We start from the raw sequence: 10365 nt of genomic DNA on the forward strand, positions 1-10365 counted from the left end.
AAGCTATTTTTGAAACCTGTGTATTCATGCAGCTTGCATACCAAAATGAAAATTGGTGAGCTATAAACCCTTGAAAAACAGGGTTTATAATGGAAACAGTAATTGACCCTTAAGTACAACATCAAAAATACAATACTATATAATACAAAGCCCAGGGCTTGGGATCCCATCTCTGCTCTAACCTCAGACTGGCACGCTAACCCAACACCACAAAGCCAACTAATAGTTATATTCTGAGATGTTTTCTTCTTACATGGCAGAAAAGTAGATATGTGATCCAATAGCCACATGCAGCTAAGCTTTGCAGGACTAGTACTCCGAATATCTTTAATGAACTCAGTACTCCAGAGCTATAACACTGTTAGCTAATTAGACTTGCTTGGAAAGACCATTCAATTAAAAAAAGAAAAGAAAAAAAAAATGCTACTACTAGCTCTGAAGCTGTACTTTGTTGTACCATAAACTTTGGGTGTGTAACTTTATACCACAGGATTCAGTGAGGGTAGAGTAACCAATTGTCAGGAAAGATCACGGAATGACCAAAAATATTTTCAAAAAATTTAGAGTTGTCTTCAACTTTGCTCTAGTTCGTAGATGGTGTAGTTTCCCATTTCCAAGCCACAGCTATCCATTTTTAATCGTGAGAAAATGCAATCTAAACTAAAGAGGAAAATAAAAGTGTTAAACTTGACTAATGAGGTATGAAGGATAAATCCAGATTCCAGGTTATACCTGGATCTAGGCAAAAAGGGGAGTATGTATACTAAGGATCTTGACCTATTCTGTTTTGTTTTGTTTTGTTTTTTCTTTATGGGAGTGGGGCAAGGGGTTAAGGGAGTTTGTTGCTAAAGAAGGAAAGTTCAGAGATTCCTTTCATTTTAAAATTGAAATGTGAGAGCATTGCCAGCTTATTCCTTTAAGAAGCTTCCAAAGAATTTGTCAGCTAAGAATAGTCAAGATTTTGCCTTTTTAAATGTCATCTATTCACACATATTTTCGATGAGTTATGTTTATCAAGGGACAGTTAGCAGGAGTCTCTGGTGTTTTCTTGTTGGGCCTTCTGTTTCTGTAGCTACCTTAAAAACTAGTGAACTTGATAAAATGAAAATGAGTGAAACATTATTGGCTCTGTTCATACTATCTCTTCATCTATACCCTGTGACCAAAACACTAAGTGAGTTTGGGAGAGAGGTCCCTGGGAGAAGATTAGAATTGGGACAGGTTGGGTATTTTTCTCTGTGGGAGTTTTTAGAAGATTTTAGAAGTGACAGTGCCTGTTTTGGGATTCAGCAATTTTGCTAAATGCAATTAAAATTAGGGTTTTTTTTATAGTGATTTGAAAACTTGATGTGAAACTTAAAATCTCAGTGCTTAGAAGTTTATTTACCTATTATTATAATTGTTTCATTTAATCTGATGTCACAACAGAGCACTTCCATGATTTTTTTCACGTCTCTCTTCAAACACTAAGATCTATCTCAAATAACATCATGGTGTATACTACCGATTCTATTTATTCAATGTCATATCAAAGCAGGCAGACCTCACCAACACACACTTTTTTGTTTTTTTCAGAAGAATGTAGTTCGATGTTTATTTTAGTATAAAAGGTTTGTACACAGTGTAACAAATACAGCTTTTACAAATCTGTTTTGCAAACGTGGTGGTTGTTTATTTGGGTTTCATACCCTCAGATACTTCATCCATCAGTTTTTTTTTACTTCTTTGCGTCTTATAACTGCTTGGCTCATACAGTCTTGAACTTTAGTTCCAGTCAGTCCACTTCCACCTGGTTTGTGAAGACAACATAGCTTACCTTCCTCGTGCATTACTACTGTTAAGGTTGCAGTTGCCAGATGTTCCTCCTTTTCAGTAGGGTCAACTATAAGCAGAGTGTCATCAGACACAGCAAAGGAAATTGCAACCGATGAGTTCTAATACTCAAATAACTTCTCTTCTTTAAATGAACTTCTGCTACAGCAGTTTCTTCACTTATAGTAACTTCAGGCCACTGTACATTTTTTAAAGCTGCTAACAAAGCAAAGGTACAAGCATCCAAAATGTTTCCATCATGGTTGAGGCAAATGAGATCACAGTATAGAACCCAAGCAAGCTTTCCTGGAGAGATACCTAAGTCCTCTTTCTGAATTATCTGTGAATTTTCAATGATACCTGTAATGAACTGGCTGGCCACTTGGGCCTCTTCTCCAGGAGGTCCAGACCGAACTCTCCAGGAACACAGAGGTGATAGATCCAAATTAGGAACAACGTATCCTTTATCAGGGGCATCTGTTGGTGGTGCTCCAAATTCCACTTTAATTCCACAAATTACTGTAGTATTTCCCAGCTTCACTACAGAAGAACCATCTGCAGTACCAACTGAACCTACGCTGACAGTTGTGGTTCTCAATTCACCAAGTTCTCTTCCATCAGGACGACAGTTCACTTTCAAAAATCTCCTGTAATACTCCAGAGGTTCCACAGTTTTGAACCCAGATGCCGTCTTCCACCCGCGGGTCCAACACACATATTTGAGGAAAAATACACACTTTCTTTATTTTCTTTTTCTGTTCGTTCTCTCATTCCTTACAATTCTTTCATACATTGAGTTTGCTTCACCGTATTTTAAACTCTCCATTAATTCTGCAATTTCATTCATGGCTTATTAGACTGTACATAAAAAATTAGGAGGGTTAAAGTATTAAAAAATTAACTGATACTTTCCCCTTTCTTTGAACACTTTGGTCCTTTCCAGAAAATTCAGGGAAGAGATAACACATCAAAATGCAAAGTGAAAGTAAGTAAAGTCTTAGCTTTCGGGTTTCAAGACCCTGCTCTTTGGGGAAAGTCAAAAGAACTGAAGGCGTGGGCAAAATATTTGGAAAACTACCCAATAAGTAAAGAATCAAGATGTCCTCTTGCTCATTAGATAAAACTTCCTTGGGCTGGGGGCGTGAAGAAAGTTGGAAAATAAACATTGAGAGTTTAGAATGGGTGGGTCCCCAAGAAAAGAAAAAGGCCCATGTCCCAGTGTCATTGGCTGACTCTAGGTGGGTGGGGAGGAGGATGCACGAGGGGAGGGAATGTGGGGCAACAATAATCTTTAGCAGAATTGCATCTAAGTCCCAAGGGGCTTACACAGAACCAAGGCTTCAGACAAGGGCCCTGAGGATCAGGGTCACGGCCAGGAGGAGAACCTCTGAGTTGTCTGCTGACCTGGGCTTCAATGCCCAGTTCACAGAGACATCTTGAGTCCTACCTGCCAAACTCATTCAGGTCTGGTGGCTTTCTCTGTCTTCCTTCTTTCCCAAGAACCTCTGGGATCCCTGAGCAAAAGATTTCTAGGCCCGTGGTCCACTGGGACACAGGAATCTCTGAGAGGCCCTTTGCCATCTTTTTGGCACAGGGAAAGTATTCTGTCGTGAGATGCAAAAAGCTCTCTGAACCAACTCAGGTTCACCTGCCTCAACTCACCTTGCAGCCTGCACTCTGCCAGCATCTCAGACTCCACATGGAGGGGGCAATGGTCTCTCCACACTGGATTCCCAACCCAGTCTAGGATTTCTGTTCTTTCCTCATTTGCAGCCTGACCAGATGGAGGAGGAATTAGGGAGCTGGAAGTCTTTCTTAGCTTTCAAAGTATGGTCCTCCCAGAAACTGTACTCTCAGCATAGAGTACAATTGTGGTCCTAATTCATTAATTCATACATTTTCTATTACCTGAGTTTTCTTTTCCTGCCTCTTCCGGAGGACCAAGCTAAGACTTGCTTGGTTTATTTATTTATTTAAGTTGTGGCATCCTTTCCTAGAGGTAGAAATCGTAGAAGGTGTTAATTAAATCAGGAAGGTCCAAAAGCCCCATGAAACTACATAGAAAATATGAGTTAACATTTCAAAATATCATCCCCCCACAACTATTTGTGCCATATTTATTTAATACTCGTCTCTCCTGCTAAAATCTAAGCTCAGCGAAGACATCATTTTGCTCCTCACTCTATCCCTAGCACCTTGTACATTGCCTGAAACGCAGTAAGTACTCAATAAATATTGTTGAATAACTGAATAAATAAAATGATAAATGAAATACCTAAGCAATTCTTGTTACTGTCTTGTGACATGCCTCACCATTCCCTCAGAAAGGGCCTTACTCGGTTTATTTTATCCATAACTGGCTCTGGAAACTACTGGTTGCAACCAATGTTTAGTAAGACTTTTCTTTACTCCCTGATTTTGCAAATTTATTACATTTTTAATGCAAAAGTAGGTGAGATCCAGAAATGTAGAGTTCTTTTTAAACCACTTGATCTGAGAGTGCTTTGAACATATGTATTGAGAGAAAGTACTTTTTTAGATTAATGGAGAATTTCCAACAAATTGATTGGCCTACAGTAGTTAATTTATTTATTTTTTTCTTGAATGTAACAATACAAAGTATACTGGGTTGAAATGAGAAACAGAGGACTCGTGGAAACTTACTTTGTTCTGAGTATTATAAAGTAAGATTTTTTGAAAGAATACGTTAGGTTTTAGGTTATTCTTGGCTCAAAGCAAAGATTTAAGGTGAATTCACCTCTGATTCTTCTGTGAGGTGCTCTCTACACTCTGTTTCAGTAACAATTACCTGCTAAAAATTCCTACTCCCCAGGCCCTCGTACCTGCCTGTAGTTCTCATTGACCTAAATGGAGGTTAAATGTACGTTGCTGAAGGGAGAATTCCAGGCTCCAGAGAGTATCTCTCTTGTAAGTGACAGAAGTGTGTGTGGTGTGTGTGTGTGCATGCAGAAGCCACTAAACCATGTATTTTTACCCCTACAAGGAAAGTAAGTCAATTCTGGGAACTGAAAACTAGAGTAAATATCTACTTCCAGCTATATAGGACATGTAGATTCACAGAGGAAAATATTTCCACTCTAGTCATTGATTCCTTTGAAAGAGACTGTAAGCTTCCTAAAGATTGTGTGTGTGTGTGACTACTACCCTGTGGAAAGTCTGTGTAATTAGACTCAGAGTGACATAGACAGCAGCGAAAGAAGAGAGGTGTGTTTCCTGTAGATCATGTGGCATCAATGATGCTGTTTACTCTCCTTTACTGTTGGTTTAATTTGGACTTTCATCTCGAGGTAAATATCAGTTTAGTCATCCAGGTATAGCTTCATTAAATAATGTAAAATGCAACTTTGAAAAAACATTAAATACGTATTGAACACACATTAGATAAAACTGTAGCTAGTCGACCTGTATTAAGTACTTACTAAGTACTTACTGTCATATTTTCACTTTTCTTTTTAATAGTTCCTGGATTTAGGTGAAAGCTCACGTCCTAGAAAAAAAATGGGTGGAACACTGAGCAATTAGCTAATAAATTTAATTGGTAGAGGAAGTCAATCAACATGCTTGGGTATTTTTAAAATGGTTACTGAATATCTTCACTTCAGCTTAAGGAGAAAAAGAGGAGTAACTTTCCTAGATATTTCTACTGATGTTTATATGTTAAGGATAATTCCAGAGGCTTCTTCTCAGTGTTGGGAAAAGGCCATTTGTTTGTTTTAAATTCCTGCATGTTTTTTTGCACTGATCACTCAAAAGTGTACTAAGTATTCATTCATATTTGGAATTCTTTAAATTGTAGAAGCAATCAGCAATAGTTTTTTAAAAGAAAAAGAAAACAGTTACACGAGTGCCACATCAGTCTTGGGCAACAGATCAAATTATGGAAAGTTTGAGTTTGTCCTGGCATTGACATTTCTAAAGCAGCCACCATGAAGTATAACTTCAAATGCAGGTTTTAGCAAAGACCACAAAATACATATTTATATTGTAGTTTTTCTAACCCTTCCCTATTGTTACGGGCATTTGTCCTGCCTCTGAAATTTTGAAAAAGAAAAGCTAGGAAGAAAGCTATGTTTTTTGAGGTATGTATTTTAGGTGTATGTGGATTTTTAAAAAAATAAGGTGTGTTTTCCTCCTCCCTGTATTTCTTTCTTTTGATTTGATGCTTATAAGAGTATGATCATTTCAGGAGCACAACTGCAACCCTCATCCTGAACTGAAAGGAAGTGTCACTTGTGGATGGGCTCTGTGAAAATAAAAGATTCTCAGTATCCAGGGGGTGCTCATATTCTTTCCCTTGCTCGGGAGATAGGTCTTGATCTTTGGAGTGGAGCCTTGTCAAATGTTATCATCAGGATGCTGCTAATGGATTAAAATCTCTTCCGTGTTGTTCATTACCTTCTTTTTAAAAATTTCCCTTCTTTCCTCTTCACCTCTCTTCCCTCACTTTTCCTCCTCCAGTTCTGTAAGTGTGCAAAAGCCAGAACTTCAGTCTTCGATAATCATAGCTTCTGGCCTCTAGTGACCATTGTACTGTACATTTAAATGGAAAGTAAATAATGTCGCTAAATCTTCCAAACATGTGTCTACCTTTCTTGCTCTTAAGGGCGAGTGAAGAATGTTGAAACCAGAAGCTGTTAGAGAGATTTGGCCTTTTCCCAAAGATATGAAGTTCAGGTATTCATATTGACATTTGTGACGGATTTCTAAGATCCATGCATTATGTCTTCTATGTGGTGGAAGGAGAGAACATTTGTTTTGGCTGGAATATGACCAAATCTCATTAAATAAAGTTGAGTATATTCTTAGCCTCAATATGTGGTACTAGGAATATCTGCATTTATGATGGAATTTTAAAAACCTAACTTTAAAAGTATTGATTAAGACTGGGATAGAAAAGCCAATTTTTGATTTATATTAGGAAATATTCATTTATTTTTGTGGGTGAATTAAATGCATATACCGCCATCTTCCGCTTATCTCTATATATACTTTGAACAAAATCTAGTTCATGTAGGTTCATATAATCTTAAGGAAAACAAACTGATATAAAATTCACATTTGAACTCAGCCTGGATACCATTTATTACTTCAAGTAAGTATTTGAGATTCTATTCTGGGGCTGACACTGTTCTAGAAACTAAAGCTCTAAAGGTGAGAAAAGTGCCTGTGGGGTTTGTGTGGGCGTGCGCACACACGTGCACAAGCGTGCGTGCATGACAGTGAGAGAGACCCCTACATACAGAGCCTGCATTCTAGAGGGGACAGCATTCTGCAAAGGATTACAGAGATAACTATGAAACTGCCACAGTATAAGTGCTTTAAAGGAGAAGAAGGTGCTAGGAGACTGTTGCCTAATTAGGAAGGTCAGGAACTACTTCCTGCCTGCAGTCAGGACTAAACTGAGATCTAAAAGAACAGCAGGGGTTCTTGCATGAAGGAAGCTGTGGGACGGGAGAAAGGAAAAAGGAGGAACACTCCATGGAGGGAAGACCCAGTGTGGCAATGAAGAAGGTGAAATACAGAAAGCAGGCAGAGATCAGGCTATGTGTTGAAATTTGAGCTTTCACACTAAAGGCAATGGGAAACCACAGGCATTTTAATCAGGAGAGGGGGGAAAAGGGAACAGTATGGCCAGAATTTGTATTTTGAAAGGGATATTCTGGCTGCAGTATGGAAAACCCCATTGACTGTACATGGGTACCTTTCATGGGAGGTTCCTGAAATAATCCAGAAAGAAGAGATGAGAGTTTGGATTGGGATGATGGCGGGAGAAAAGAAGAGAGCAGAAAGGAGTCACTACGTATTTATTTGTAATGCAAGGGATATAGAAGCTTTGGAGAGAGGGCATTTTACAAAAATGTCCCTGGGTTACTGGATGTGCCATTGGTGCTCAGTGGGGAAAGGCAGAGGTGCTGAGGAAGAGGGCCAGGAATAAAGGAAAACCACATGTTTGGTTTTGAGTTATTGACTTTGAAATATCCAAGTGAAAATATCCAAAGGGCAGAGGGCTACAGGCCTGAAGCTCAGAGGAGAGGTCTAGACCATTGATGTACAACCGTACAGCTTTTGTGTGCGCAACCATAATTGGCGTTCAAACCCATGGACCACGGACAATGTTGCCTAAGGAGAGATAGGATGGAGAAGAAAAGAGGGACACAACCTTCCCGGGAAATTGCAATGTTTAAAGTACGAGAAAAAGGTAACATCAAAAAACCAAACCAATGGTCAGGAAGGTGGGAGGAAAAGAAGAAAGTCTCATGTTATGAAAGCTGAGGAAAGAGAATGATTCAAGATGGAGGAAAATAAAAATAAAACAAAATTGTTCTCTACGTGTCCTGAGGCGAGACTGAATTAACGTTTCTTTATTGACTCTGTTAATAGTCGTGTATACTAAAAAACAAAAAAAAAAAAAAAAAATCTAATGACACCATTCTGACTTGAGACAGATAAACAGAAATAGGAATGCAATCAAGTAAGTGAGGCTTGATCAGTGGCTATTACATTTTGGGGTCACGAATAAGCACCATAGGGTTTTTTCTTCAAAGCACTTAATCTGGTTTGTAACTATAAGTTTGCCTACCCTCCTCCTCTCCTCTCTCCCCCCACCCCCATCTCTATCTCTATGTCTATCTCTATGTATGTCTTACTTTCATTTTAGGGACCATGTCTAGTTTTTAACCATTGTGCCCCAGCATCTAGCATAGTGCCTGCATGTACTTAGAAGGCATGCAATATTTGTTGAGGAACAAATGAGCGCATCTCAGTTGTACAATAAAGGACAGAAAGCTCTGAATTAGGAAAGGGAAGACTTAGGGCTCTTGCTCCTCTGGGTCCTGTTTTATTAAAACATCTACGAGCCTCCCTTTCTTACTATAGAAAAGCACGTGCTTTGAGTGGAAGTCTTCCAAGATAATGTCTGATCTAGAGTTCCATGAATCTGTTTACCTAAATCCAGTGATTTAGGTAAAACTTTAGAGCAGATCTCTCTGAAAACAAACGAACAAACAAGCAGCAAAAACAAACAAAAAACTAGGCTTTTGTAAAAACCTGTTGCTATCCACGTTGACTTTAAACTGTGCCAATGAAATCTGAAGAAGGCAAACACCTTGCTGATGTTGTGTCCTATCTCACAGCCTCTAGTGGTGCACGTATGTGCCATTGCTATGGTGTCCAGCGGAGCTCAGGGGGGCCTGATAGTGTCTGGCCTCAGAAGCATCCTGTTTCTCTTGCTTTCTGCCCTGGGCTTCTTTCCTGTAGCCTTAAAGTAAAAGGCTGGGCATTCATATCCTCAGGAGACCATTGACCACTGGAGGGTGAAAGCCATGAAGAAATACTCTCCTCTACACTGGTCTCAGTTGGAAAATTCTGTGGTGAATTCTACATGGTTTTTGCAGTTTCTCCAAAACACTGAGCCCCAATTCTACAGCGGTAGTCCACTCAATGATACTTTCCCTCCTCCTTTCCTGCTTTGCTTTTTCTCCAGGCCCCATCCCCAGTTCCTCCCCGGAGGGAATTTTCCAAACTAAACTACCTGGCCACAAACGTTTCTCAGAAGGCTGTTTCTTGGGAAGAACCCAAGTTAAGGGATATTTCTATTGGATCAGTTTAGGCACACAAAGTTGACATTACCCAATTAAGATGTTTCTGAAACTTTTTAGTATAATTTGAATTGTTCTAAAACAATATTTTGTTCATTGATTTACATTTCAACTTTAGAAAGACTATCATTATTCTGTTATGAAACTTTAACTGGCATGGACTTGATTGTCTTTTAGTATCTTACCTAGGATACATTCCATGTTTTATAATGAACAAATAATCATTGTAAATAAATATTTAAATGTACTAGTAATGTTGTTACTTAATAAACTATTAAGAATAAATAGTGCTTTGCTGGTAAAAGCACAATTACTTACTTGCTAACATGTGTATTTTCATAAATTTTATCTTGGATTATATTTTGTTACGTCAGGTTTGTAAAGATTTGAATCCTTATTGCTGGTGCCCTTTATTTGAACTTGGAATTTTTTCCCCATTTTCATTTGAATGATAATGCTTTTCTCTGATCCACAAATATGTTAAAGTCAATAGTATATACACATAGATGTTTCTCTTTTTATTGGAAAAAAGGGAATTATTTTTCTTCTGCTGTTCCCTGAGCCCATTAATCACAATACAATATATGATATTAATTATGCTTAAATGTAGCTTGCTTATATAATTTGTGAACCTCCAATAACTCAAGACTTTCAAATTATTTGTCTTCCATGTAGACATTTTGATTACTAAAACATTCCTAAAGCTAGAAGAAGGAATAATAACAGGATTAAAACTATGAATCACCTTTTGATTAAACACTCTGCAGTTTTTGTTGCTAAATCTTCACTCAGAGGATAATTCTAAGTCTCATTTGAACTTGTAGATTTTAATTCCGTATTGATCGCCATAACCTGGTGAAAGCAATTCATATTCACTCAGATCGTAGTTTGAATTTAAACTGGATGTTGATGCTTCGTTATAACAACAGTGGCC

The 10365-nt window shown here is 38.3% G+C and overlaps 1 pseudogene; it reads right to left on the reverse strand.

The window, feature by feature from the left end:
* Positions 1-1671: 1671 nt before the first annotated feature.
* LOC112399113 (exosome complex component RRP43 pseudogene) lies at positions 1672-6799 on the reverse strand (annotated as a pseudogene).
* Positions 6800-10365: the final 3566 nt, after the last annotated feature.

The sequence above is a fragment of the Neophocaena asiaeorientalis genome, unplaced genomic scaffold (assembly GCF_003031525.2).
Source record: "Neophocaena asiaeorientalis asiaeorientalis breed wild unplaced genomic scaffold, Neophocaena_asiaeorientalis_V1.1 scaffold11, whole genome shotgun sequence".
Lineage (NCBI taxonomy): Eukaryota > Metazoa > Chordata > Mammalia > Artiodactyla > Phocoenidae > Neophocaena > Neophocaena asiaeorientalis.